General features: G+C 41.5%; 1 protein-coding gene across 3 annotated transcripts in view; it reads left to right on the forward strand.

Moving 5' to 3' along the window:
- LOC306916542 (adiponectin receptor protein 2-like) overlaps nt 1–25,131 on the forward strand; it is a 214,212-nt gene that overhangs the window by 176,675 nt on the left and 12,406 nt on the right. The window contains exons 2-4 of one of the 3 annotated variants that reach the window (XM_079494438.1): nt 9,323–9,405; nt 20,982–21,091; nt 21,222–21,498. The gene's annotated coding sequence lies outside the window, so the exon portion shown is untranslated. Of the gene's footprint in view, nt 1–9,241; nt 9,406–15,350; nt 15,370–20,981; nt 21,092–21,221; nt 21,499–25,131 lie in introns of those variants that run through there. The other 2 variants (XM_079494437.1, XM_079494439.1) reach the window with 2 other exon arrangements.

The raw sequence follows: 25,131 nt of genomic DNA on the forward strand, positions 1-25,131 counted from the left end.
TCTGTCTCTTATATGCTGTCTCTCTCAGCTGTCCTACTGCCTGTCTCTTCTACACTGTCTCCCTCTCAGCTTTCCTACTAACTGTATACAGTATACAGTATATCATAATGTATGCACTGCTGCTGTGCATACATGATGTCTAACAAGGCAACTTATAGGCAAGGGGGAAGTGGACACGGTTAGAGGGTGGGACGTTTATAAATATTGAATCAGCATCTGCTGACTGACCTATCTGTTCCCTCACTGTTCCCTCACAGACAGGTCTGGCTGTGTGTATGTTTGCTGATTACGTGTCATTCTGAAGGCACATGTGTACATGCACATGTACTGCACGCAGTAGTGGAAAGTACTCATATTAGCTTAAGTAAAAGTATCAATACTACAATCTAGAAATACTCTGTAACAAGTAAAAGTCCAGAAATCAAAATTTACTAGAGGAAAAGTACAAAGGTTTTGGCATCAAAATGTACTTAAAAGTACCACAAATAAAACTCATCATGCAGAATGTCCCATTTCAAATGGCCAAAATGTATATAAGTGCTTAATGTATGTTTTAAAAAATAATAATAATCAAAATCTATAAAGTAACTAGTAACTAAAGTTTTCAAATAATTGTAGTGGAGTAAAAGTACAATATTTGCCTCTGAGAAGTAGTGGAGTAGAAGTAAAAGTATTGGAAATTGGAAATACTCAAGTAAAGTAGCCTACAAATACATAAAAATTGTACTTACAGTAAGTACAGTACTTGGGTACATGTACTTAGTTGTTTTCCACCACTGACTGCATGTGAATATTTGTACATATCAATGTGTGTATTTGTGCGTGCGCATGTGCCATTGAATACAGTATTGAGCAGTTAAAGTGCTGTTGGGTCACACACTTACATTAGTACAGAAGCATGATGCCTCACACTACAGAGGAAACTAAATATTCCTACTGCGAACCCTTAAAGGTACACTTCACCCTTTTAGCAAAAAGATATATGTTAATGACGTTTAGAAGATTTAGAACACTTTCCTGGGGGTCTTTATGTGTGTAATTTGTGGTTTTAGATATTTTAGCAGTGAGCCCAGTGTCTCTGATGTCATGGACACTGGGCTCACTTACTTCCTGGACTAACCCAAGGTTAATTAAATAAGGTTAGGAAGCGAAGACTGTACGGTGGACTCCATGTTGCTCCCTGGAAGGAAAGAAACATGTGCAATTGAGACCAGGAAGTTGTACATGCCCAAATTTGGGCATGTACAACTTCCTGGTCTCAATTGCGCATGTTTTGGCCGTGCATTTTTTAGATCTTCCTATATCCAGCTATTAGTGTATAGTAGAGTAGACAAACACTGAGCACTGAGCTGAGCAAATCGGCTATTTTCATCCTACACAAAGCTTTACAACTGCTTTACATTGTTTTGGAGACATTTGAACAACTGGTGTGCTGTGGGAAGTTGGGAACACAGATGCACGCACACAAAAGCCACAGCTTTTCAATTATAGTAGTGAGATTTCGGCTGGAAACTAAAAGCTCATTGGCAAACATTTCTCTCTTAAACGACACAGATTTTGTTTGTAATTCAAGACACAGTAAATGAATTAACTGCGACGGTACAGCTGTGCAAATTGGCATTATTAGACAACGTATGGCAACAGTTTATGTTGTGTGTGACATGACATCAGACCAGAGCTCTGGTCAGCGTATATAAGAAGTGAAATCCTATGATCTTCACTTGTCCTGGTCCCTGATCGTGAAGCAATGAAATAAATGTGGTCACTGAGAAACATTGATGGACCGTGAAAGTTGAAATTGAAGATAATCAGCGAGACAGAGATAAAGAGAGAAGAGAAGAGATATATATATATTTTAAAGGAAGAATCATTGCATCACAACACACCCCACAGTCCATGTATAGCGAAAGCTTTGCTGAACGGTGCCAGCCCCCGCAAGGAATGAAACATGTGATCTTCCCCTGTTCGCAGTGTCAACACGCCTTCAATTCGCAGGTCTTCCTCTATAAACACCTCAAGAGATGTCACAACGATCTCTACTGCGAAATGCTGAAGAATGGAAAGATCTCGACGGCATGCTTTCAGGAAATGATAAGCCCTGTAACAGACAAGAAAGATGGAGACACAGACCAAGCAGAATCTTACAGTCATCAACAGACTAAGACCTTCTCCTGTACGGAGTGTACATACGCATTCACATCGCAGGTCTTCCTCTATAAACACATCAAAAGGTGCCACAACGACTTGTACAGCCAAATGCTGAGGAACGGAGATATCTCCTTAGCACTCTTTCAGCAAATCACTTTCTCTACAACCAGCAGCCAGAAGCAAGGAGGAGACACAAACCAGCCAAGAACTCTCAGTCTTCAACAGACTAAGACTTTAACTCAACCAGGTGAAGTAGTAACGACACATCAGAAGACTGACACAAGAACGAAACCTCATATCTGTAAACAGTGTGACAAGAGTTTCAGTCAGTTAAATCACCTTAAGGTACACGAGAGTATCCACACTGGAGGAAAATATTTCTCTAAAAAGTTTGACAAGAGTTTCAATGGGTTAGATGTTCCGAAGTCAAAACAAAGATGTCACACTGAAACACCCTCTGGAACACACTCTAAACAGTGTGACAAGAGTTTCAACGGGTTAGATGTTGCGAAGTCAAACCAAAGATGTCACACTGAAACACCCTCTGGAACACACTCTAAACAGTGTGACAAGAGTTCCAAAGTATTAGGTAATCTGGAGAAACACCAGCGTCACCACACTGGAGAAATACCTTTCCAATCTAGACAGTGTGACAAGAGTTTCAACCAGGTAGGTAACGTGAAAACACACCGCAGTCTCCACACTGCAAAAATCACTTCCACTGTAAACAGGATGACAGTTGATGAACGTCAACTCCCAGAAGTAATGAGGTTGGAGGCTGTGCCTTCCCCCCAGGCCCAAGTGTTCTCTTGCCCTGACTGTGAGTACGCCTTCAGGTCTCTGAGCTTCCTCTACAAACACTTAAAAAAGAGCCACAACAACCGCTTCTGCCAAATGCTGAAGAATGGACAGATCCCTGCAGCAGACTGTCAGAAAATCACCACCAGCTCTGTGACCAGCCATAAACAAGCATGCACACAATATGAACCTTCTTACAGTCATCAACCATTTACCATGACTTTAGCCCCACCAGGAGAAGTAAAGAAACATCAGCTGACCTACACAGGAAAGGATACGCACATCGGTGGGACACACTGTTGTGAGAAACAAAGTTTCATTACAACAGACCAACCAATGTTTTACAGTCAGCAACAGGCCAAGACTTTAACTCATCCAAGAGAAGTAAAGACACAACAGTTCAACAATACTTTAATTCAGCCAAGAGAAGTAAGGATACATCAGCATCAGCAAATGTCCACAGAAAATAAACCACACATCTGTAAACTGTGTTGTGACAAGAGTTTCAGCGACACAAACCAACCAGGATTTTACAGTCATCAACCAATCACCAAGTCAGGAAAGAAGCCCCACATCTGTAAACAGTGTAACAAAGGTTTCAATAAGTTATGTAATCTGAAGGCACACCAGCGTCTCCACAATTTAACCACAAACGGTAATGAGGACCAGGTTTAGATGTACTGTGTGCAGATGAGTTGATGACTTGAAGGTGTGTCGACTGTGAGGACTCACTGTCCTGCTTGGGCAGTTTCTCAGTTACTTCACAATAGCCCTCATTTATCTGTATTTCTCAATCCATCTATTTGACGTGGGCGTAGTTGACGATCACATCTCACGCCAACTCTCACGATGAAGCATACTCAGACAATGTGATAGACATCTGAACATATGCAACAGTCACATATTCATTTAACCATCTAACCTAACCATCTTTATCATATTCCTAACATACCGTAAATAGGTATTTCCAAATGGTTTGCAAGATACAAGTTGCAAGTTAAAATCAAGCAATTCAAAACTAATATTTTACAATGTTATAGGTTAGATGCTTAATCAGCCATTTAAAGTTAAGCAGGAGCTTAGAGCTTTGACAGTCATTCAGACCTCTTATTGCTCTTTTAAGTATTAACATCATACCATGTCTAAGCGTGGCCAGAGGATTTTCGGGATCGCTGTAATCCCAAACAAATGATTGGTCAAATATTTATATTTTTGTGATGCAATTTTCAGGCTTTCATTATATATATATTTTTTGTGTCACTTATTTTTTTTATTTTTTTTACCCCAGACCGCGATATGACTTGGTCATATTCCATTACTTCATGTTGTAAATTAGAAGGGCGAGGCCTCTGAAATGGGAATATTTAACATTTATGTATGTTATAATGTTAAATAAGAAATCCAGCAGAGCCATGTCTGTCTATGCCCACAGAAGTGCTCGTTGGATATCACTGAACGGTCCTGCGTACCACCTGTGTTGAATTTGCACATATACTGATGACACACGGGGACTACAAATTTCACGCCCCCAAATGGGACAGCGGCCCCACTTCTGGTCCGTTTCAACTGTGTACTGCAGCTGCCAATGCAATCCCTATGAGAGGCATCATGAAATGCCCTAATTTCACTGGTTCATTACTGAGGCTATAGCGATTTTTTTTGTGTTCTAATAGGGTGTCCCATATGTTTGATTTGTCCTTTTCAATGTCACATACCTGCCATCTCAATATACATCCTATAATATACTCCATCAGTTTGTGAAAAGTGCTAGCATTGTAAATCTCAAGTCAAAGGCCAGATCAACTTAAAGGACCACTTCACCACTTTTCAACTTCTCTTCCTATTGGTCCTAACTAATGTTCATGATAAAATGGCACCATTTTTTTCTACTCAGTCTGTGTCTCATAGGAAGTCTGTGGGCAGTTCAGAAACCCGTCCACCAGTGACATCATCGATGGTGAATCCAAGCTAATAGAAACGGCAGGCTTTCTTTTCCTGAAAAGTTGCAATGCAAAAGTTGAAGCCATCGTTCTCACGATAATAAAAATCTAAATATATTTTAAAACAAATCTTGTTTGAGTAGGAAAAAATGGTGGTATTTTATCATGAACATTAGTGAGGACCAATTATATGAAGAGATGTTGAAAAGTGGTGAAGTGGTCCTTTAAGTCATTTCATAACTAGTCAGATCTGGCCCAGAATAAGCTATATAACTGGTGAAGACGTCCTGGAAGTAAAGATCATCCCCATATGGGCTGTGATCTGGCCTAGTCCTGAATGTCACCGGAGTCACTGGAGGACGTCATCATAACGTTATCATGACGTCATTTGGCTTGCTGGGTAGAGCTTATAGATGTGCCACTTTCACTATTTTTGTAAAAGTACTTTCAGAGGGTGTTCCTCTCAATGGTTAAGCAAACACTATACTTGAGCATTGGTCCTTGAGGATTAATTTGGATGTGTCACGTGTGGTGTTTAGCAGTTGTGTTTAATGAACACCATGGTGATTTCAGTTGCTGGGAAATAACAACTTAGACTTGACAAAGCAGATGAAGGCAGGTTTCGTCAATCGCCAACACACCCAACAACAATCACATCACAAATCCATTTACACAACTATGCAATCGGTTACTTCCAGGAGGGCGTGCCACGTGTACTGTATGTGTGTGTGAAATACTTTATCATAGAGAGATTGTGTACTTTTACTTGTGTACTCAACAAGTATGCAAAACTTTAGGCTACTAGGCATTGCTACTATACTTGTATCCGATACAGGATAGGCCCGGGCACTAGATGTAAATTCGTTATTTTGTCCAAAATGTAAAAAAGAGAAAATATTAGAAGAATTGTCTAAATAATGTAAAATATACATGATGTGAACATGCAAGGTACATCATTATCTAGTTCATGTCTAGTTCATGGGTTCGATCCTGGGCACCACCAACTCAGTGTATGAGTAATCGGCCATATAGCCCCAAATGTGATGACCTCATCACATTTGTGACAACGGCTATGGCCGTTTTTAGGCGAAGGAGTGTTCGTGCAAAACTAATGCTTGCAATTGATTCAGAATCATGAATAACGCTATAATTTGACACGTCACATGGTACTTAAAGAATAATGAAAATTTGAAATGTTTGCCTTAGGTTTTTAATGGTACCCTAGCTCTGGTCCATAGCTCTAACGCGTCTAAATGAAACGTATTAGAGCTATGGACCAGAGCTAATGGTACCCCAACTTTCAACCCCTGAATTTACCTTGATCCACAATTTATATAATAGGCCTACTCTATTTTTAAGGGGCGCTATATACAGCTTTTTTGTCCTGAACTTGAAAGGAGAATTTACGATATGTAGACGAGCAAATCGGCTATTTTGTCCTAACACAAACATTAAATGCTGTTGACAATAAATGGACAATTTTGAGTGTCTGTGTAAACACACACAAACATTGATCATGATGAAGGTGGATGCGTACGTGTCATATTTGAAGTTGGTGCATGGGGCGAACCGTTCTCGAGTTATGTGTGTGTGTGTGTGACACACACACACACACACACACACACACACACACACACACACACACACACACACACACACACTCACACACACACACACACACACACACACACACACACACACACACACACACACACACACACACACACACACACACACACACACACACACACACACACACAGAGAGAGACGTGGTGCATTTATTGTAGGATGATTAGGCCTACCCCAATCTGGGAACCTATTGGCAAAACAAAGGAACTGTCTTGAGAGACACTAGGCCTACCCTAATGTTTATTGCTAATTCCATATAGGCCTACCGTTCTTGTCCGAAGACAGACTGACTGTATGATATTAGGCTGGCTAGCCTACTTGTCTGAGAATTAATACGGAAAGGCAGTAGCCTACTTCTAAATCCTACTGAATTGCTTCATAATGTTGCTCCCAGACAGTACACCAGTTTGGTCAAACATTGCTCAACTGCACTGACAATAAACCCTCTGACTGGGTTGATTACAATTCTGTATCTCTCTTTATCTATCAAATCAATATTGAGGGCGGCAACAGTTCATTTGTTTTACTGCACATAGCCTAAACACGCCATGTATGCTGGTCAGGTGCTCTATTCAACTTTGGCCTTTTATACATTAATCAAACAGATCAAAGCATATAAAACTACATATCCCATTTCTAGATGAAACCTTCTGAACAACATCTTCGCCTCTGGTGTCCAGATCCCATGTCCTGGAGGGATGGTCGTGCCGTGATTGGTTAGTTGGTCCACAGCTTGCTGTCAAAGTCCAGTTTGACCCGATAAACTAAACTATCATCAATATGAACTTATTTACCCTTGTGTGGGTGTAATACATTTACAACATCAATCACTTATCATAATAAAAAAAGTAATAATAACTAGAAAAAGTGCCCTTCTGGGCACAGGTCTCCACCAGGAGGATAGGACTGTGTGAGATGTTTGGCAAAATGTTTAGGAGTAATATAAACATGTTTGCCTTTGATGGCAATTGGATGATTTGAGGCATTTTGTTCCAAAAATGTGTTTTGCAGAAATCAACCTGTTGGTGGCGCTATAACAGGCCAATGTGAAAAGGGTGGGATATATTCCTCAGCCTAGTAAGAAAATGTGTTAAAGATTTCACGTAAATTGTTTGCTGCGTTCATGATTTGAGGGTTTTGTTCAAAACGGGGCAATCTTGCAAACTGTGAAAGCCAATTATAGCCAATTAGGATGGAATATGAAATATCGGACAGATCCGACTTGAGCACATGACCATAGAGATACTGTGTAACGATTTGTGAGATTTTTGGACAGAATCTGGAGGAGTAATATAAAAAAATGTGTTTGACAAAAGTCGGCCTCCTGGTGGCGCTATAAAAAGCAGATGCGGAAAATGCAGGTCAAAGGTTTGTCCTTGGCCTCTAGGGAGTGTGCATGCAACGTTTCACGCAGATCGGTGAAGTTTTAGGTAAAACATGTGAAAAGCTGCCTCATGGTGGCGCTATAACAGGCCGTTCTGGAAAATGCGGGGCAGAGGTTCATCGTTGGCATCCAGGGAGTGTGTGTGCAAAGTTTGGCATCGACCGGGTTAACGGTGCCGGAGATTAGCTGTACACAGACGGACGGAAGGAAGGACGGACACACACACACACACACGGACGGACGGACACACACACGGACGGAGTGCAAAACATACTCTCTCCCCATGCCTTCGGCCTGGTGGAGACAATAACATGCGCTATAGCCTACTAAGCCTACACTACACATTAATTAGGATATAATTGTTGTGCAGGTTGATGTGTTCCTATTAGTGCTAATAAGTAATAATAATAATACTGTTAATAATACTGTTGTGACGAAAAGAGAGTTGAGCCAGAAGGCAAAGCTCTCTGTCTACCGAGCAATCTTCGTTCCTACTCTCACCTATGGTCATGAAGTGTGGGTCATGACCGAAAGAATAAGGTCGCGAATACAAGTGGCCAAAATGAGTTTTCTTCGACGGGTGGCTGGCATCTCCCTTAGAGATAGGGTGAGAAGTTCAGTCACACGAGAGAATCGGAGTAGAACCGCTGCTCCTTCGCCTGGAAAGGAGTCAGCTGAGGTGGTTCGGGCATCTGGTTAGGATGCCTCTCGGGCGCCTCCCTGGGGAGGTCCTCGACGCACGTCCCACTGGGAGGAGACCCCGGGGCAGACCAAGGCGCAGTTGGAGGAAATACATCGACTCACTGGCCTTGGAACGTCTCGGAATCCCCCAGGAGGAAGTCACTAATGTTGCTCTGGAGAGGGAAGTCTGGAGCACTCTGGTGGAGGTGTTGCCCCCGCGACCCGACTACGGATAAGCGGTTGAAGATGGATGGATGGAAGTAATAATTAGATTTCTGTTAGGCAGTCGTTTTTGTTGTGTGTCTCTGTTTTTCTGCAAACAAATTGTCCCTGCGGTGGACCAGATTGATTGATTGATTGATTGATTGATCAAAATTCTTCCGAGGTAGCCTATTTATTTTACCGTTCACTAAAGGCTGCCTTACAGGACTGTATCGCGACATACTAAATCCAACACAGGGTGTGCTTATAACCATAAGCACACCCCCAGTCAAGTAAAATGTAATGAGTTAAGGTTAGGGTTAGGTTTAGGTTTAGGTTTGTGGTGGGGTTTGTAGCCTATCATGCTTCGTACGACGGTGTCCTCCCGGGGCATGGGATATATAGGTCACCGTGGACACAAGATTCAGAGCGTTCTGATTGGTGGAGCGCCGCTCATGCGAGGGGCGTCACGTGCAGATTGGCTGGCTGACGTCGTGGCGAGCGAGAGAGAGAGACACCGAAGAGAGAGAGAAACAGACAGGAGAGTACAGCACAGCACAACTCTGTGTAGACGTTACCAAACCAAGACAACACTCTCTGCTACACGCTCCATCTGGACAAAAGGTAAATTATATTCACACAACTTTATCACTCTTCCTTTCTCTTTATTACTTTTTCTGTCTTTCTCTCTCTCTCTTTCATTATGTCTCTTTCTTTGTTGTTTGAGGCTGCCTGTTTTTGTCTCCTCTGTGCTAGCAGCAGCTCCGCTATCCAGTTAGCTTTGTGTCGTTCTTTGATAAAACAACACCATGTATGCGTTTATCAACACACGTAACACTTGTAAACAACGCGTGACGGTCGGAAAACACAACATGGAACCAGTTTAAGGACGTGGAAGTGGTCCTGCACTGCTGTCACAGCGACAAACAAAGACAGACACACACACACACACACACACACACACACACACACATACACACATACACATACACACATACACATCAACACACATACACCGTGACACACATACACCGTGACACACTGTCTGCTACTATAGTTAGCTGCGTTGTAAACAACCTTCCCCACAACGGATATATGTGCACAAAAATATGTCTCAAATTTGAAATAATGAGAGATTCATATTAACAACAATTTACTCTCTACCACAAAAGAGAGGGAGAGAATTGACACTGGCTCACAATACACAAAAGAAAGCAGACAATAGATTTTGTTAAAAATGACAAGACATGTACAATAGCCTACATGCATTACTTATAGAATCGCATATCTATATTTTGGTTCTTGATAGATAAATCCTTTCGTTTTTCACAAGTAATCCTCTCTCTCTTATGTTTGTCGATACATTGTCAGGAGCAGACACATTAATTTGCTTGTGCATTTGTTTATTAAACCATGTGTGTCAGTGTCAGCATGAACAGTGTATGTAGTTCAACAGTACAGTCTGGGTTGGTTGCTCACCAGGGTGTTGTTGCCTGCTGTACACACTAGAGTCTAGTCTAGTGACTAGACACACAGAGCTTAGTGAAACTGTAGCTCATTTATGCTGCTTGTTTTGAAAATTTGTGCAATATGTCAATTTTATTTGCATTAATTGTCATTCTAAGGTTCAAAGTCAGTGTTCAGGCTGTGTTTTTTAGAGATTAACTTTAATCTGAACAAGTATGTCTCTTCCATCAGCAATAACGTTTTATCAGCGGGCACAGGCGGTGTTATTTTGATATTTTTATCAGCATGACTCCCATCAAGCCGTAACCTTTATGACTGTTGCATTTCTTGGACCTTGTCCTGTCACCAAGCTAATTTTAAAGATCACAAGTTTGGGTTTACGCAACCTTCCTTTATGTCGGACGTACAGTTCCCACTTCCCACACAGCCTCCCGTAGATAAATACACCTTTAATCCATCATAGTTGCCTGACAGGTAGTTAAACATCACAATGCTCATGTCGACTCATCTCTCTCAGGGGAACCTGAACTTGTTCATCCACTGTCGGTTGGTTCCCATATTGACCTGCCAAATATGCATTATTTAACCAGTCAACTGTGTATTCTAAAGATCAGAATCCTTGAACCATGACTGTTGAGCTGTCAGTGGTTGGCCTGTCTGTCACCATCATGAAACTTTACTCGATGACTAATTGTCACATGAATAATTGCGATTAACGATTTAATTGTGTGTTTTTTTTCGGCATTGCATATTGGAAGATATGAAATAAAAAACTAGTAATTAGGACAAAAAAAAAAATTCTGTTTGGCTTTTAGGCTTTGTGAACAAAACTGAACAAAAACAGATATGACAAATATATAACAACTTTATATTTCCCCAAAAAAATTATATAGCTGAAATAGCCAATTTATAACCTTAGAACGTGCCACATTGCAACAACGCGTAAGTTTGTAGATTGGCTATTTCTGAGAAAAATATATACGAAATATATATATATGAAAATGTATGAGCATTTTTCAACATAAGATTATAACACGGACCACAAACAATTTGTATTTATTCCTAGATCAGTGGTTCTCAAACTTACAGATGGAACCAAATGGACCTGTAGGTCCATCTGTACACTCAGATTTACAGATTTCCTAAGGGTCCATTTGGAACCGCCTCACGGAACCCTGAGCGTTCCTGGACCCCACTTTGAGAGCCACTGTCCTAGATTTGTATCGGGAAGGGGAAAAACAAATGACATTGGTACATCTCTAATGGGAGTGTGTCGTTCTTTTTCCTGATGAGATATATATCCAGATGCTATGATATATATAGTGTTTTAATGCAAGGTGGTGTAGATCTAAATTACAGTACAAAACCAACTAGATATTTATAATCTTGGATTTCCAGTCCAAATGATGGCTTGTCATATGGTTGGCAAAATAGATTAACTATGTGGCTGTCAATACTTTAATCGAACTGTTTGAACCATTATTTTTTTAGTCAAACAGGTTATAAGCAGCCCTTGACCTGCCAGAGATGTCACCTCATCAATACTTAATGAGCTGTGAAGCTGATACTACAGCTAGTGTGGTGTTGAAACTTCATTGCTTTACCCATACGACACACACACACACACACACACACACACACACACACACACACACACACACACACTTTAATTTTCCATTGTACACCAGGTGAGGGATACCATCATGCAATATTTAACGACCTAAGCATAACCATTGAAGCCAACCAGTGAAGTAACCATATACTTCACTGTGCAACAAGTAGTGAAAATGTCCAAGCTCAAAACTCAAAGCTATGATTCTGATAAAATTCCCAAAATGGAAACGCCAAAGGCTGAAGTTTGTGTTTTTCAATGGGTGATGTCATGGTGGTTCTTGTACTGCTCTGACACTTCAGGACAATGCTTTGATAGCTGTTTTATAAAGTATGAGGTCAGTCTATAGAGATGAGCTGGACACTGTTTGGGGGTTACGTTCAAAATTGTTGATCTAATTGATTTGTGTAAAGTGAAGTAAGAGCGTACCAAATGCACTTTACAGGCCTGTTTTTATCAAGTATAGAGGGTTTAACACATTGTGTGCCCACACAACACTTTCAAAATAGTACTTAGCCCACTTTTTACATTTAATTTCTTTTGACATTTTATTTATTTATTGCTAAGACGTCCACAGACGTCTTGGGCACTACATAGCGGGATTTCCCAGGGTGTCTGTGGACGTCTTGGGCACAATTAAGTGGTTTAAGAAGCTAATTCGTCCTCCTAGTGTATGACATGGTTAAATGAACAACACTGAGCTTCTTACTGTGCTGCCACTGTTCATCAGGACATCCTAAAATCCATTGTTAACGTCATCCTGTATTTCTTCTGAATATAGTTTTCAATAAACAAAGTGAGTTCTCTCTGTTTAAGGGTTTTACTGTAACTGGCTGGGCTAGTTAGTTTTCAAGCTATCTGAACTATGTCAATATAAAACATTTACTACATTGTCAACAACACTGTTTTTAGGTTGTGCAATATTAGCCTAATGGTTAGTTGTGCAATTTATTGTTGGTTTATGGTTGCGCAATATGGTGCTGTTTGTATTATTAGAATATGTGTTCTATTATTGTGTAGTTTATCAATAATTTGAACTTTCAATGTAGATGTTTTGTGTTGGTAGTGCAATGTCTTGAGGGAGAGAGAGAAGGAGAGAGACATGCAGCAAAGGTCGTTATGAACGGGACTCGAACTCGCGGCACGCTGTCAGGCCAAAGTCTATGTGGCATGTGCCTGGACCACTTGGCCAGCGGGCGCCCCGAAATGGTGATAATTAGGGATGAGCAATCTATTGTTTCAGCGTTGGTATCCCAATGTACTGTACGCATGTGCAGTAATCCTACTCTTAATTCATGTCAGACAGCAGCACCATATCTTATATCTAATGGCCTGTGCTGTCGAGGCTTGCTGGCAGACCTACAGTTCCCTTCCGGTTCCACGTGACTGTGTATCCTCAACTGACCTGCATCAGACAGATATCTCCCTCCCACATTGAGTTTTATTTACGGTATTATCAATATACAGTTACAGACAGTACTACTTAATACTATTGTGTAATGTCTCTGTACCAGCATGGGCATTCAATAATTGTGTTCTTTTGTTTGTTTTACAATTGAATGTCTAATCAGCACACTTTTTGGGATTCTTATTCCTTTGGTTTCCTGTCAAGTTTTCCTTGCCCAATTGAGGGTCTTAGGACAGGGGTTTTTGTTTGTTGCCTTTGTTAACTTAAATTTGGGCCTGTAAAGCCATTTGAGACTGTAACAGTGATTCATATAGTCCCCCTCGTTCATGTTTACACTCTTACAGCTTCAGGAAAGCAATCTGAGAACCCATCGGCAAATACATTTGATGTGAGTCAAGTTCAGTCAACAGTCTGTCTCGAGAGAAAGTAAAACCTACATAATCATAATAATCGTATATAATAAGTGTTTGTTTTAATGCCCTTGTGCGCACGCTTGCTCTGCATCCACAGCAAATAACCAATCACAATAATTGTTAATAATATGCTGATTGATTCCTTTATTCTATAAATGGGTGTCAAACTCGACAAAAAGAAAATCAACCAGGTGCTCGATGGAGATGCAAAAAAGTATTGTAAAGTAGGCTGGTGCTTCAAGGATCAGTAGGACTGGAATACTATAAAGAAAAGGCAGCGATTCGAGCACTCAAAAGATTAAAAAATTAGGAGAGCGTGGATAAAAATAAATGTACTTTATTTAGAAAAGTTAAAATAAGCCAACATATTTCGAATCAAACTGAGTCTTCATCAGGGCAAGTATGGGTGTCAAACTCATTTAAAGTCACAGGCCAGATTAGGCAAAGGGGGCCTGGATCCAGAACCCAGATTGTCAATTTGCTGTTGTATTCCTTTGTAATAGATTTTTACAGTAGACTGACAGGAAATGGGGCGATAGATGGGGGAGTGACACCATATCACCATATCTTAGCGGCAAAGGTCGTCGGGATCGGGAGTCGAACCCGCGGCACGCCGCCAGGCTGACTCGGCAGCCTAGGTGCCCAGACCATTGAGCTAACCGTCCGGGCCTATCTGTGTCTACTCTACATATATGAGTTGTATAGCACAGAATAAATGTTCGTATTTTTACGAGAACCACCGTTTTTCATTTTCATCTGCTTCGACCGGGTTGACATACATCCCCTTGCTTTACAGTGAAAAAGCAAGTAATACAGTATAATAAGATGGCCCCTGGGTTTTTTTTTTCACACAAACTATTGGTAATTTACCGCAATGTCACAGTGTTAGTGTTTTCAGCCTTAAGGGCCTTGCAAACGGGGAGCGAGGAACGCACACGTTGTTGCCTGGATCAACGACAGGTCTGCTCAAGAGGGGCGCCACAACGCAAGCGTAAAATGAAAGCTAAACCGCATCCAGTTCTGGTGAGTCGCGGGCATGTGCACGAAACGAGCACGCAAGCAACAAATTCACGGGACCGCGCTCACGTAAATACACTTGCGTTGTCGCACTGCGACTTCTCCGAGCAAAAATGCAGGTCTCATTGAAAATTAACTATAGGCGCGTTTTATCCCTCCCCGTTTGCAAGGCCCTTTAGTGGTCAACTGGTCATGCTCCATGAATCATTCATATAACAGCCTGTAGAATGTAGAGTTTATCTCCATTTTGAACTTTAGGTTTTCAGCTGTACTCCCTTTTCAGTTTCCTCCCCAATCCAAAAATGGAAGAACCATTTGCTGTTGGCTTCAGGCAGTACTTGGTAGAACCCACATAATTGACATCCGTTATCAATGTACTCAATGACATTTCATTTACTATTTCATATTTGTACACACACATAGTCACACAGACACACACACACACAGCAAGCTAAGCCTGTTACCAGAGGTACAGTACAGTAAGTCTCTTAGATGCTAAACGCCTTCCCCTGGAAATAGCATTAGCAGATGGACTGTTTGTGCGTCACGTGAGCAGTGTGCGCCGTACGTAAGTGCGTGCATGTAATTCTAACTGTGTGTGCATGTGTCTGTTAGCCTGTGAAAGCAAGTTGCAGTCCTGCATGTCCTCATTTACCCCAAGGAGCACAGTCGTGAGTGTGTGTGTTGTTTTCCTCTTTTGATAAGTTCATCTAATGCTCTCTGTATAACGGTGGTTATAATTATTATACTTTGTGTAACAGGATTTCCCTTCACTAAGTTAATAGAAGGCAATCTGTAAAGTCACAGGACGGTGACTTAGATTGTGTACATGCGGACATCCGTTAGAGAATCGCATTGAGTCCAATTTGTCTAAGAAAGGTGTGTTTGTGTTGTGATTTCTGTCCTGGTACTGTCAGACAGGCAGGAGTCTTATGACAGAGGGAGACAAAGGCTAACAGTGCTGGACGGCGACACACACACACACACACAGTCACATGGTGATCCCATCTCTCTCTGTCAACAGCATCTGTTCTGACTGGCCCAGTATTACGCACACAAGAACATACGCATACACATACTCTACCACACACATCATTTATTGTGTGTTTTATCCTTCTTTTGTGTTATGTATTAACGTGAGGATTGTTCATAAGTGTAATGTGTGCATGCAAAGTTTTAGGCAGGCGTTGACACTAAGGCTTGCCCACCTGCCCCTGGCAGGTAAATAAAACGTTTGGGCAGGTGGAGTCTGCTTTCAGGTTGCCCGACCAGGCAAGTGCTCGTTTGAGAGGGTACACAGCAGTCTATAAACACAACACGAGATATCTGTCTAAACACAAATATAAAATAGTCATATTCATGTGACATTTTTTAATCACACAGTTGAACGGTTATTCAAATTCTACCTATAATTTTATAATGGACAATTTACTTTTCGGGCAAGTGGGCATGACCTTTGGACAAGTAGAACATGACCTGTACTTGCCCAACGGGCAAGTGCCTCTGAGACCTTAGTGTCAACCCCTGACATAACACCCCTAAAAGGTGTTATGTCATAACTTTAAGTATGCCTTCCTGACACAGTGGGATGGAAAACAATTATTTTGGCTCTCAGCCACAAATATAACACAAGCCTATTCCCTGTTCTCTCTCTCTCTCTCTCTCTCTCTCTCTCTCTCATGCACGCACACACACATGTTCAAAAGGCAGGGGCAAGTGGAACTATGCATTAACAATACAGCTTATCAATTCTTGCAGTTACTGTTTTCATATCTGCATCGCTTATCCTGGTTTGAATTGACACTGACATAATTGCCATGAGCTCTGAGAAGCCCTCATCTTCCACCACAATGTAGATAAACTGCGCATCCATAGCAATCATTTTGCCAATGATCCTAGTCACGCTTTCTTGCTGAGTTTTGTTGCACCGTTTATAGTGAAAGTCTGTATTGATGTTTGCGGAAAGTAGTCGGGCATGTACTGCAGATGGCGTCACTCAACAGAACTGTCGGGTGTGTTAAATCTTAAATGATTTTGAATAGCTCAAGTGCTGTTGGGGTAAACCAACTCACTACCCCAAAGATACATATAGTAGGCCCCAGTTTATCTGTACCATGGCATTGGTTGGACCGGCAGCTCTTACTGTGCAAAGCACCATTTGTCACTAGCCGTAACCATAGCCTTCACCCTAACCTAAATAGTCTGTCACAATTATTACATAATCGCCTAAATGCAATTATTTGAGATAATCCTGATTATTTTGCATAATGTTGAAAAATGTTCATATATTTTCAAACATTGTCCCAAAAACCCCCAGAAATAGCACATCAACAAGCTTACAATTTAGGCAATTAGCAGACTTAATCCAGAGTAAGAACAACACATAACATGGTAATACATCAAATACATAAAAATAGTCATTAAGATCTGTCTAACAGTAGAAACTCTGTACAGTAAAGCTATGAGTATACTATATCTACCTAAAATGTCTACCTAAAATGCTACCTAAAGCTTACAAGTTCAACATGTCACTTTGTTACGCGTTGTAAGCTTTTAGATCAACTACCGGTATGTCTGCAAGAGTTTATTACATTTATCGAAATAAAACTATTTGGGTGCTGGGCTGGGGGCGTGTTCTCTCCTCCGCATCATCAGTGCCCTGCCCATACCCTAGGTGGGGTTGTTCTCTCCTCCCCATCATCAGTGCCCTGCCCATACCCTAGGTGGGGTTGGCATCATCAGTGCCCTGCCCATACCCTAGGTGGGGTTGGCATCATCAGTGCCCTGCCCATACCCTAGGTGGGGTTGGCATCATCAGTGCCCTGCCCATACCCTAGGTGGGGTTGGCAAAAGGGACTTTCTGTGTGGAGTTTGTTCTCCCTGTGTCCCTTAATGTACCCTCACAAAAACATGCCGTAAAGTATAAAACTATTAAATATGATAGTTATTTCTTTGTATATTTCAGTTATTTGTCATGCCCTGTGCAACTTTTGATTACGAAGCGTTTTGGTAAACAAGAGTTTTCCAGGACCCATTTAACTTACTAGTTTATGTTCACTTCCGGAAGTCTGGAAATGTGGCTTTTCAAAATAAGAGCTCAACTGGGAAAAATGCTGCCGTGAATTAGATCCTAATTTGTCAATAAATGCTAGTGGGCTAAGTGTTAATTTTGTAATCGTGAACCTAAACTCGGTCAGATTCGGGTTTCAGAATAATAGGCTGTTGGACCAATGGGCAGGCCACACATTATCATGTGAGAGCTTTCTTTCGGCATTTATATAGTGATTTATTTTTATATAAAAGTTTTAATATCTTTGCTAGGATATGAGATCATGCTTTGTATCAGTATCATATTTCTTGTGCACACTGACGACGGAGACTTCATGAACCTATTACTGAATATTTTCCAAATCTTTAGACAACTAGCCTGTGTCAGGAACACACATGAAGTAAGGATTTGGCATTTATGGTCTTCATCATTATTTAACTATGTTTTACCATTTGGCTTTTTTTTAATCGATTATGACGATTATGCAAAATTATTATCTCACATAATTCCCATTATGTAATAATTGTGACAGGCTTAACACATGCATGTCTGAGGCTGCTTTTATGTGCACATTTGTCAAACGAATTGTAGATTTATCCAAGTGAGGAAGTGCATCACATGATGACTTGTGCATTTGTGGGTTTTGGAGTGCCTATGGGGCTGTTTTGGATTCCTACAAGAGGAAGAAGCTGTTTCAGACAGGGAGCAAGTGATGTGGGCATTCTCGCTTGGATCAGCTAAGTGTCTGCACATGAGGGGCGTGGGGCGTGTAGCGTGGACAAAAAGCTGACCACAATGCAGCTCTTGCCACCCGAAACGAGCACCCGCTCCCAATCGGGAGCGGGTGCTCGCCCCTCAACTTCACTGCGCTTCCAAAATAAGCGCCTGCCTCTCATTGAAAATGAATTACCACCAACCCAGGCTTGTCACTTGCTCCCTGTCTGAAAAGGGCTTAACTGTGTCCCCCAAAGAATGTCTACTGATGGTGACACACAGTCACACACACTCACACAGAGAGAGAGAGACCCACAAACAGTTGTATGTTACTTTGTCAGACAGTATTACTAGTAAGACGCCTGGGGGCGAGGAAGCGTTTAGGGCCGCCCTAAACGGCACGAGACCTAGGCACCATATATGAGGCTTTCCCCATGTATGGGGATTTTGAATGATACACTGATGGGAAATGCATGATTCCATAGTTAACTGTGACCTTTGCGGCAACCACAGTGGTTATCATGAGACTGTCACAATATGATCTCCTCTGTGAGAGTGTGGAGGTCGTGCGGCTGTTACGAAAGCTCTCCACATTGGGACCGACCTCGAGACTACATTACCTGAATACCCATATATGGGCATACCAACACTGACATCATCTGAATATCCATATATGGGCATATCAACACTGACACATCACTTGTACAGCATAAAGACAGCTCTCAGCTTCCAAACCTCAGATGTCAACCAACGCTCACGGTATCTCCAACAGGATCCAGGACAAAGCACATAGGACACGGGACTCAAAACGCCACACTCAAGACAGGGGCTGACACAATATGATCATATATTGGCATTCCCATAACGGTTAACCCATATATGGGCTTAATATTGATCACAGTCATATATGGGCATAACGGGGATTGTAGGGTATCAACTGGGAATGCCCATGTATGGAACTTTTTCATGTGATGTCACGATGATGTCACGATGACCTGGGCACCTGGGGGATAATATATAACCGTGGCCTGCTCAAGGGTAGGCTTAGAACACTAGGCAACCCCAGCACTAGGTCGTACTGCAGATTGTCGTGTGCACAGGGAGAGAGTGACGGGAAAGTGGGTTAGGTAAGTGTACGGGGAGATTGATGGGAAAGTGGGTTTGGTGTAAAAAATGCAAGGTTTCATAGTGATGATTGATTGGTTCAGTGGCATTTAAACGGCATGATCTTCTGATTGGTTGATCAAGTTGTTCGCAACCCCCAAATCTGCGTGTGACCATACTGTTCTCGTTCCATCTAAATGGATACCACAAGTGAATCACTTTAGCACCACAGATTTTTGAATATTGCAAAAATAAATTAGATAATCTGGTTAATTTCCATCAGTGTTGTCATGGTAAACCACATTATTACTCATGATTCCTATTGGTTTAGGTCTCACACTTTCCTTCTGTTTATCACAATAATTCAACCATTCAGCTATAGCCTATAACCTAAAATACTTATCTGTCCCCATCATATTCTTTGCTCCCGATCCGATTACGATCATTTGATTTTGAGTAAGATCCGATATTTATATTTTTATAGAACACGTTTATGCCATATATCTCAATAGTACAATACAATTTATTCCAAATCACAGTCAATATCCAGTCTAATATGACATGGATATAATGTTGATACTAGGGATGTCCCGATCATGTTTTTTTTGCTCCCGATCCAATTCCGATCATTTGAAAATGATGTGATCGGCCCACGATTTCCGATCCTGTGATCAGATCGGGACAACCCTAACCATAAACCATTCTGAGATGGGAGAAACTTGAAATGTTACTGTAGAAACGCACACACACACACACACAGTTTTTGAAGTCCTTTTGTCGGTTCACCAAGTACCAATTAACCTTAATCTGTTGACCGTGAAGCCTTATCGTAAACTTAACTTAGCCTACACATCCTGGTAGCCCTCCAGTGGTGTGTTACATGTACGTCATAAGCACGCACTCACTCAGACTGACAGAGCTGCATTGTTGTCTGACAGAAGTTACAGAGCTTGTTCTGTGACTCATAACTTCTGTCATTTCTGTCATCACTTCCTTTAATTCTTTTTTTAGTTCACCTTTCACCAAGTTCTCTCTCTCTCCAGTTCACCTTTCACCAAGTTCTCTCTCTCTCCAGTTCACCTTTCACCAAGTTCTCTCTCTCTCCAGTTCAACTTTCTCATCGACACATATTCACACAATAACCACATTTCGGGCATCCCTACTCTACATTTTAAATATAATTTATTTTTATACAGTAGTATGTAATGTATGTGTAACTAGATGGACGATCAGCTGTGGTCACTTTCGGTGAGTTGTTGAGTAGGGAGTCATGCTGTTGTAGCTCATTTGAGTCATCCAATGTTTAATTTGATTCTCTTTCTCTCCCTCTCCCTTTCTCTCTTGTTCCCTTCTTCAACCATCTGTTTCTCTCACTCTTTCTTTGTCTTTCTCCCTGCCTCCCTCCCGCCTTTACAGTCTTGTACCGCAGAGGCCTTAGGACCCAGTCCACTCCTAATCCAGTCCAGAGCATCCACCTTCCTGATTGGACGCCAGTCCGGCGTTTCTACGTGGCTGACAACGAACTGGTTCGCTTCCGTTCCAATTCTCCAGTCCAGTCAGCTTGAAGTCTTTTCTGGGTCTTGTGAATTCACGTCAAATTTTGGATATAAATCAGTCCACTTTTTTTATTTATTTTTTGGTCTTATCTGGGTTTAGGTGGAGTCTACATTTTGGGTGGATTCCAGTCCAGGTTTTGGTCGCCGTCTGAACCAGTTTTTCCAAACTGGACGGAGGAGAGCAAATTGGAGCCGAAGGCCCGGCCTTCGTGCTCCGCCACAGAACTACAAACCCCTCAGAAAGAACTACAAATGAACCCGACACATGCTCCTCCACGCCTACAGATCCCGTGAGCCCCCGGGAACAGGATGACACACCAGCCTCAGGACCCGCCACCAGTCACCTTAGCACCACAGAGTGCCACACACACCACAGGGTAAGAGACACACACACACACACACACACACACACACACACACACACACACACACACACACACACACACACACACACACACACACACACTGCTGCCCTCTGGTTAGTTGAATATTACTGCTTGGAATTATTATCTACATACAGGGTAGGGCTGGCCCTAAACGTTCAAAGGTCTGGACATTTGTTCCATAAATTAATGTTCGGATCTCAATTGAAAGGTTTGGATGTTTGCTTATTTATTATTATTATTTTTCAGCCATCAGGTTTGGAGAACATACGGAAACAATATGTGTGTGCGTGCATTTGTCGCCATGTGACATGTTGTGGATTGACCCAAAGACACACACGTCTCACACACACACACACACACACACACACACACACACACACACACACACACACACACACACACATAAGTATTTGAACACGTTTTCTCTGGAAGTTATCTGAACAGCCATGAGGAAATGTCACTTCAGACCTGCAGCCACCAGCATAATTATGTTGCTACAAATAATTAGATTATGAGATATCATGGCATTTTGCCCTGAGGGTGGCGCTAGAGAAAAGGTCATGGGGGGACGGTCATGGCGGTCAATGATATGGCCAAGGGAGCATAACCGCAATGTGCATTCAGCAAGTTTCATGGCAATCTGCCCTTTTAGATTTTTAAATAACTTTCCTCTAACTGGCATTAGAGGAAAGGCAACTGGGCCACCAATATCATTTGGGCTGATGATGGGGATATCATGAAGTTTCACAACAATTTTCATGGAAATCCAGCCAGTCTTTGAGATATTGTTTGCTAAGCGGATTTGGGCAGTTTTCAGCTAGAATGTAGGCTAGATAGATGTGGATCTGCCACATATGGATTAGGATAAATAATTAAAAACCTGAACAAAATAAACTGTGCTCTGTTTGCGGTACGGTTTTGAAGCCGATGAAGGAGGTCTCAAAATGGACATACAATTTTATTTCCATATGATTATGATTCATCCGGTGATTATAAGATATGCTGTGGCGCTAAAGAAGATGGAATCATAATGAATGAAGGACTAAATAGAGAAACCAGAAAACACCTGCATTCATATCATCGTCTGCTCAATAGAATAATTATGTTGACTTTGACGTAATAAACATTTAGTCCTTTTAACTCCCCTTTATTCAGTGAACAGGCTGTAGCAGCATGTGCACACAACAACGCTCACTGCACATGCCTTCCACCCCAGTGTGTGTACTGTGTAGTACTGTAAAGTAATTAGAGGAGCAATACATGTGCCCAGTCTAAGATTTGTGCTACATTAGTAGTACTACTGTATACCAGTGGTTCCCAAAGTGGGGTCCAGGTATCCCAGGGGTCCTTGAGAGAGTTCCAGGGGGTCCCCAGCGAAATGATAATTAGGAACCAAATGGACCCTTATGGGTCTGTAACTCAGAGTGTGTACAAATGGACCCATTAGGGCCCATTTCCTTCATTTTCATTAATTTGCATGCACGCATTCTAACAGATAAAAGTGAACATTGATTTAACAATACAAATTGGGGTCTCAGAGATAGAAATTCCATTAAATGGGGGTCCATAGCATATTGCATATCACACTGAGGGTTGTTGAAATTAAAATGGTTGAGAATCACTGCTAGAGCTGTAAAAATGTTCTCTTATGGGGGTCCCTGGCATATCTTTTCAAATGGGGGTCCGCGGGCCAATTACTGTCAATTTGGGGGTCCTTGATGTGAAAAGGTTTGGGAACCACTTCTGTATATGATAGCAGGAATTGTAGAAATATTTATTCTAAATTAGTACTGCAGTGGTAGGTCGTTGTAGTATCTATCCTGCATTAGTACTGCAGTGGTAATTCATTGTTGAAGTATTTATCCTACGTTAATACTACAGTTACAGTTCACTGTAGAAGTATCTATCATGCATTAGTACTACAGTGGTACCTCATTGTAGAAGCCCCCCTTCATGTATTCTAACAGATAATCCTGTTCACAATAGGTTTTCCAAAGCTGTTTGACTGTTTGTCAGTTAGAAAGAGTGGAGGTGACGTTAAACAGAGAGAACTGCCAAGTCCACATTCACCGCTATTGTGCTGTGGTATTTACTGCCTGGTCATAGTGGTGTGTGTGTGTGTGTGTGTGAGTGTCCCTTGATTGGACTTGTGGTGGGGGTGAAGGGGGTTGCTGACATTTTTTAAACTAGGGTCCCTGTGTTTGGCGGCAATTATTGCAGAGATTCAATTATCAGCTTTATTGTCATATCTTAGGTTTACACTACAGGAGCCAGTTGCACCACCTCACACTAAGTTCAAACTTAGCCTACCCTAGTTATAGCTTGAATGGCGGTGAGGGGTTGGTTACTAGGTTCAGCTCTCTTCATTGGGCCAAACTTAGCCTAGTTATAGCTTAAATGGCTTTAGTTTTAAGTCAAGACTTATGCATTACTAAAAGCCATTTATGCTATAACTAGGCTAAGTTTGAACTTGTGGTGCAACCCCCTACAGGTGTTAAGTGGATGACATTTTTTTTGTGAGAAAAGAGAATAGAGGTAGAGTAATCATTTTTGTGGTGTTTTAATATCTCTCTGAAGTGTGTGTGTGTGGTGTATGAATCTTACTTTTTTGCATCGTGACTACGAGTTGTGCGACCTCTCCTCCTTTCTTTTCAAAATATTAGTATTACCTTAAAAATTGGATAACTGAGTTCACTACAGAGGTAGAGGTGTGGTGTTCAGTATATATATATTTCTTTCGGGGACACATGCACACTCTCTGATGAAACGTTTAAAGGCCTTATTGGTTGTTGGGTCAGACACCCCTGCTGATTAGGATAGGAGGCCCCCCAAGTAACACCATCTCAGATAGCGGTGTTGCTTTACTGGAGGTGAAGCAATCAGACACACGCGCACGCGACACAGGATCGTGTTGTTTCAGTTTCGCGAGGTACTGATAACATTTCACACACTGTTATAATGTTGCAGGCTGCCTGAGTGTGCGCGTGTATGCACCAGTGCATACACACACACAAACACACACACACAAACCCACAATGAGGATCATTCCAGCGTCGGGTTTACGTATCTTACTGTAGGATAAGTACCCAAGTTGGGAGACTTCCTCACACATGTATAGTAAGTACATTTTATTTATAGAGCACATTTCACAGACATCGTAGTCACAAAGTGCTTCACAACAATAAAAGCAATACATGTATGCATACTATGCACACAGTATGTCTTAACAGAGCCAGTAAAGTACTTATTTTAAATGGCTGAATGATTAGGTTTTTAACATTGTAAATATGTTATCGTTTTAAATTGTGCACTTGGAAATATCCTACCAATTTCATATGACACATGAATCGATATGCCTTTACAATTTTTTTTTGTTGATACAAATGTAGTATTTATTCGTTTTATAGCTAATATACATGTTTGGTGTTCAGATGCATGTGTAAGATGTAAAACATTTGCGCACACGGAGCAGATGTGAGATTTCAGCTTTGGGTGCACTCACGTCAAATGACTGGTGAATGAATGGATTGATAAATGCCAATAAATAACAATTGCGGTAAGATCAGCATACGGCCCTATTTTTTGGTCTGCACAAGCTTGATGAATCGGGGACAAAATTACTTT

Source organism: Electrona antarctica, assembly GCF_951216825.1.
Source record: "Electrona antarctica genome assembly, chromosome: 23".
NCBI classification, from domain to species: Eukaryota; Metazoa; Chordata; class Actinopteri; order Myctophiformes; family Myctophidae; genus Electrona; species Electrona antarctica.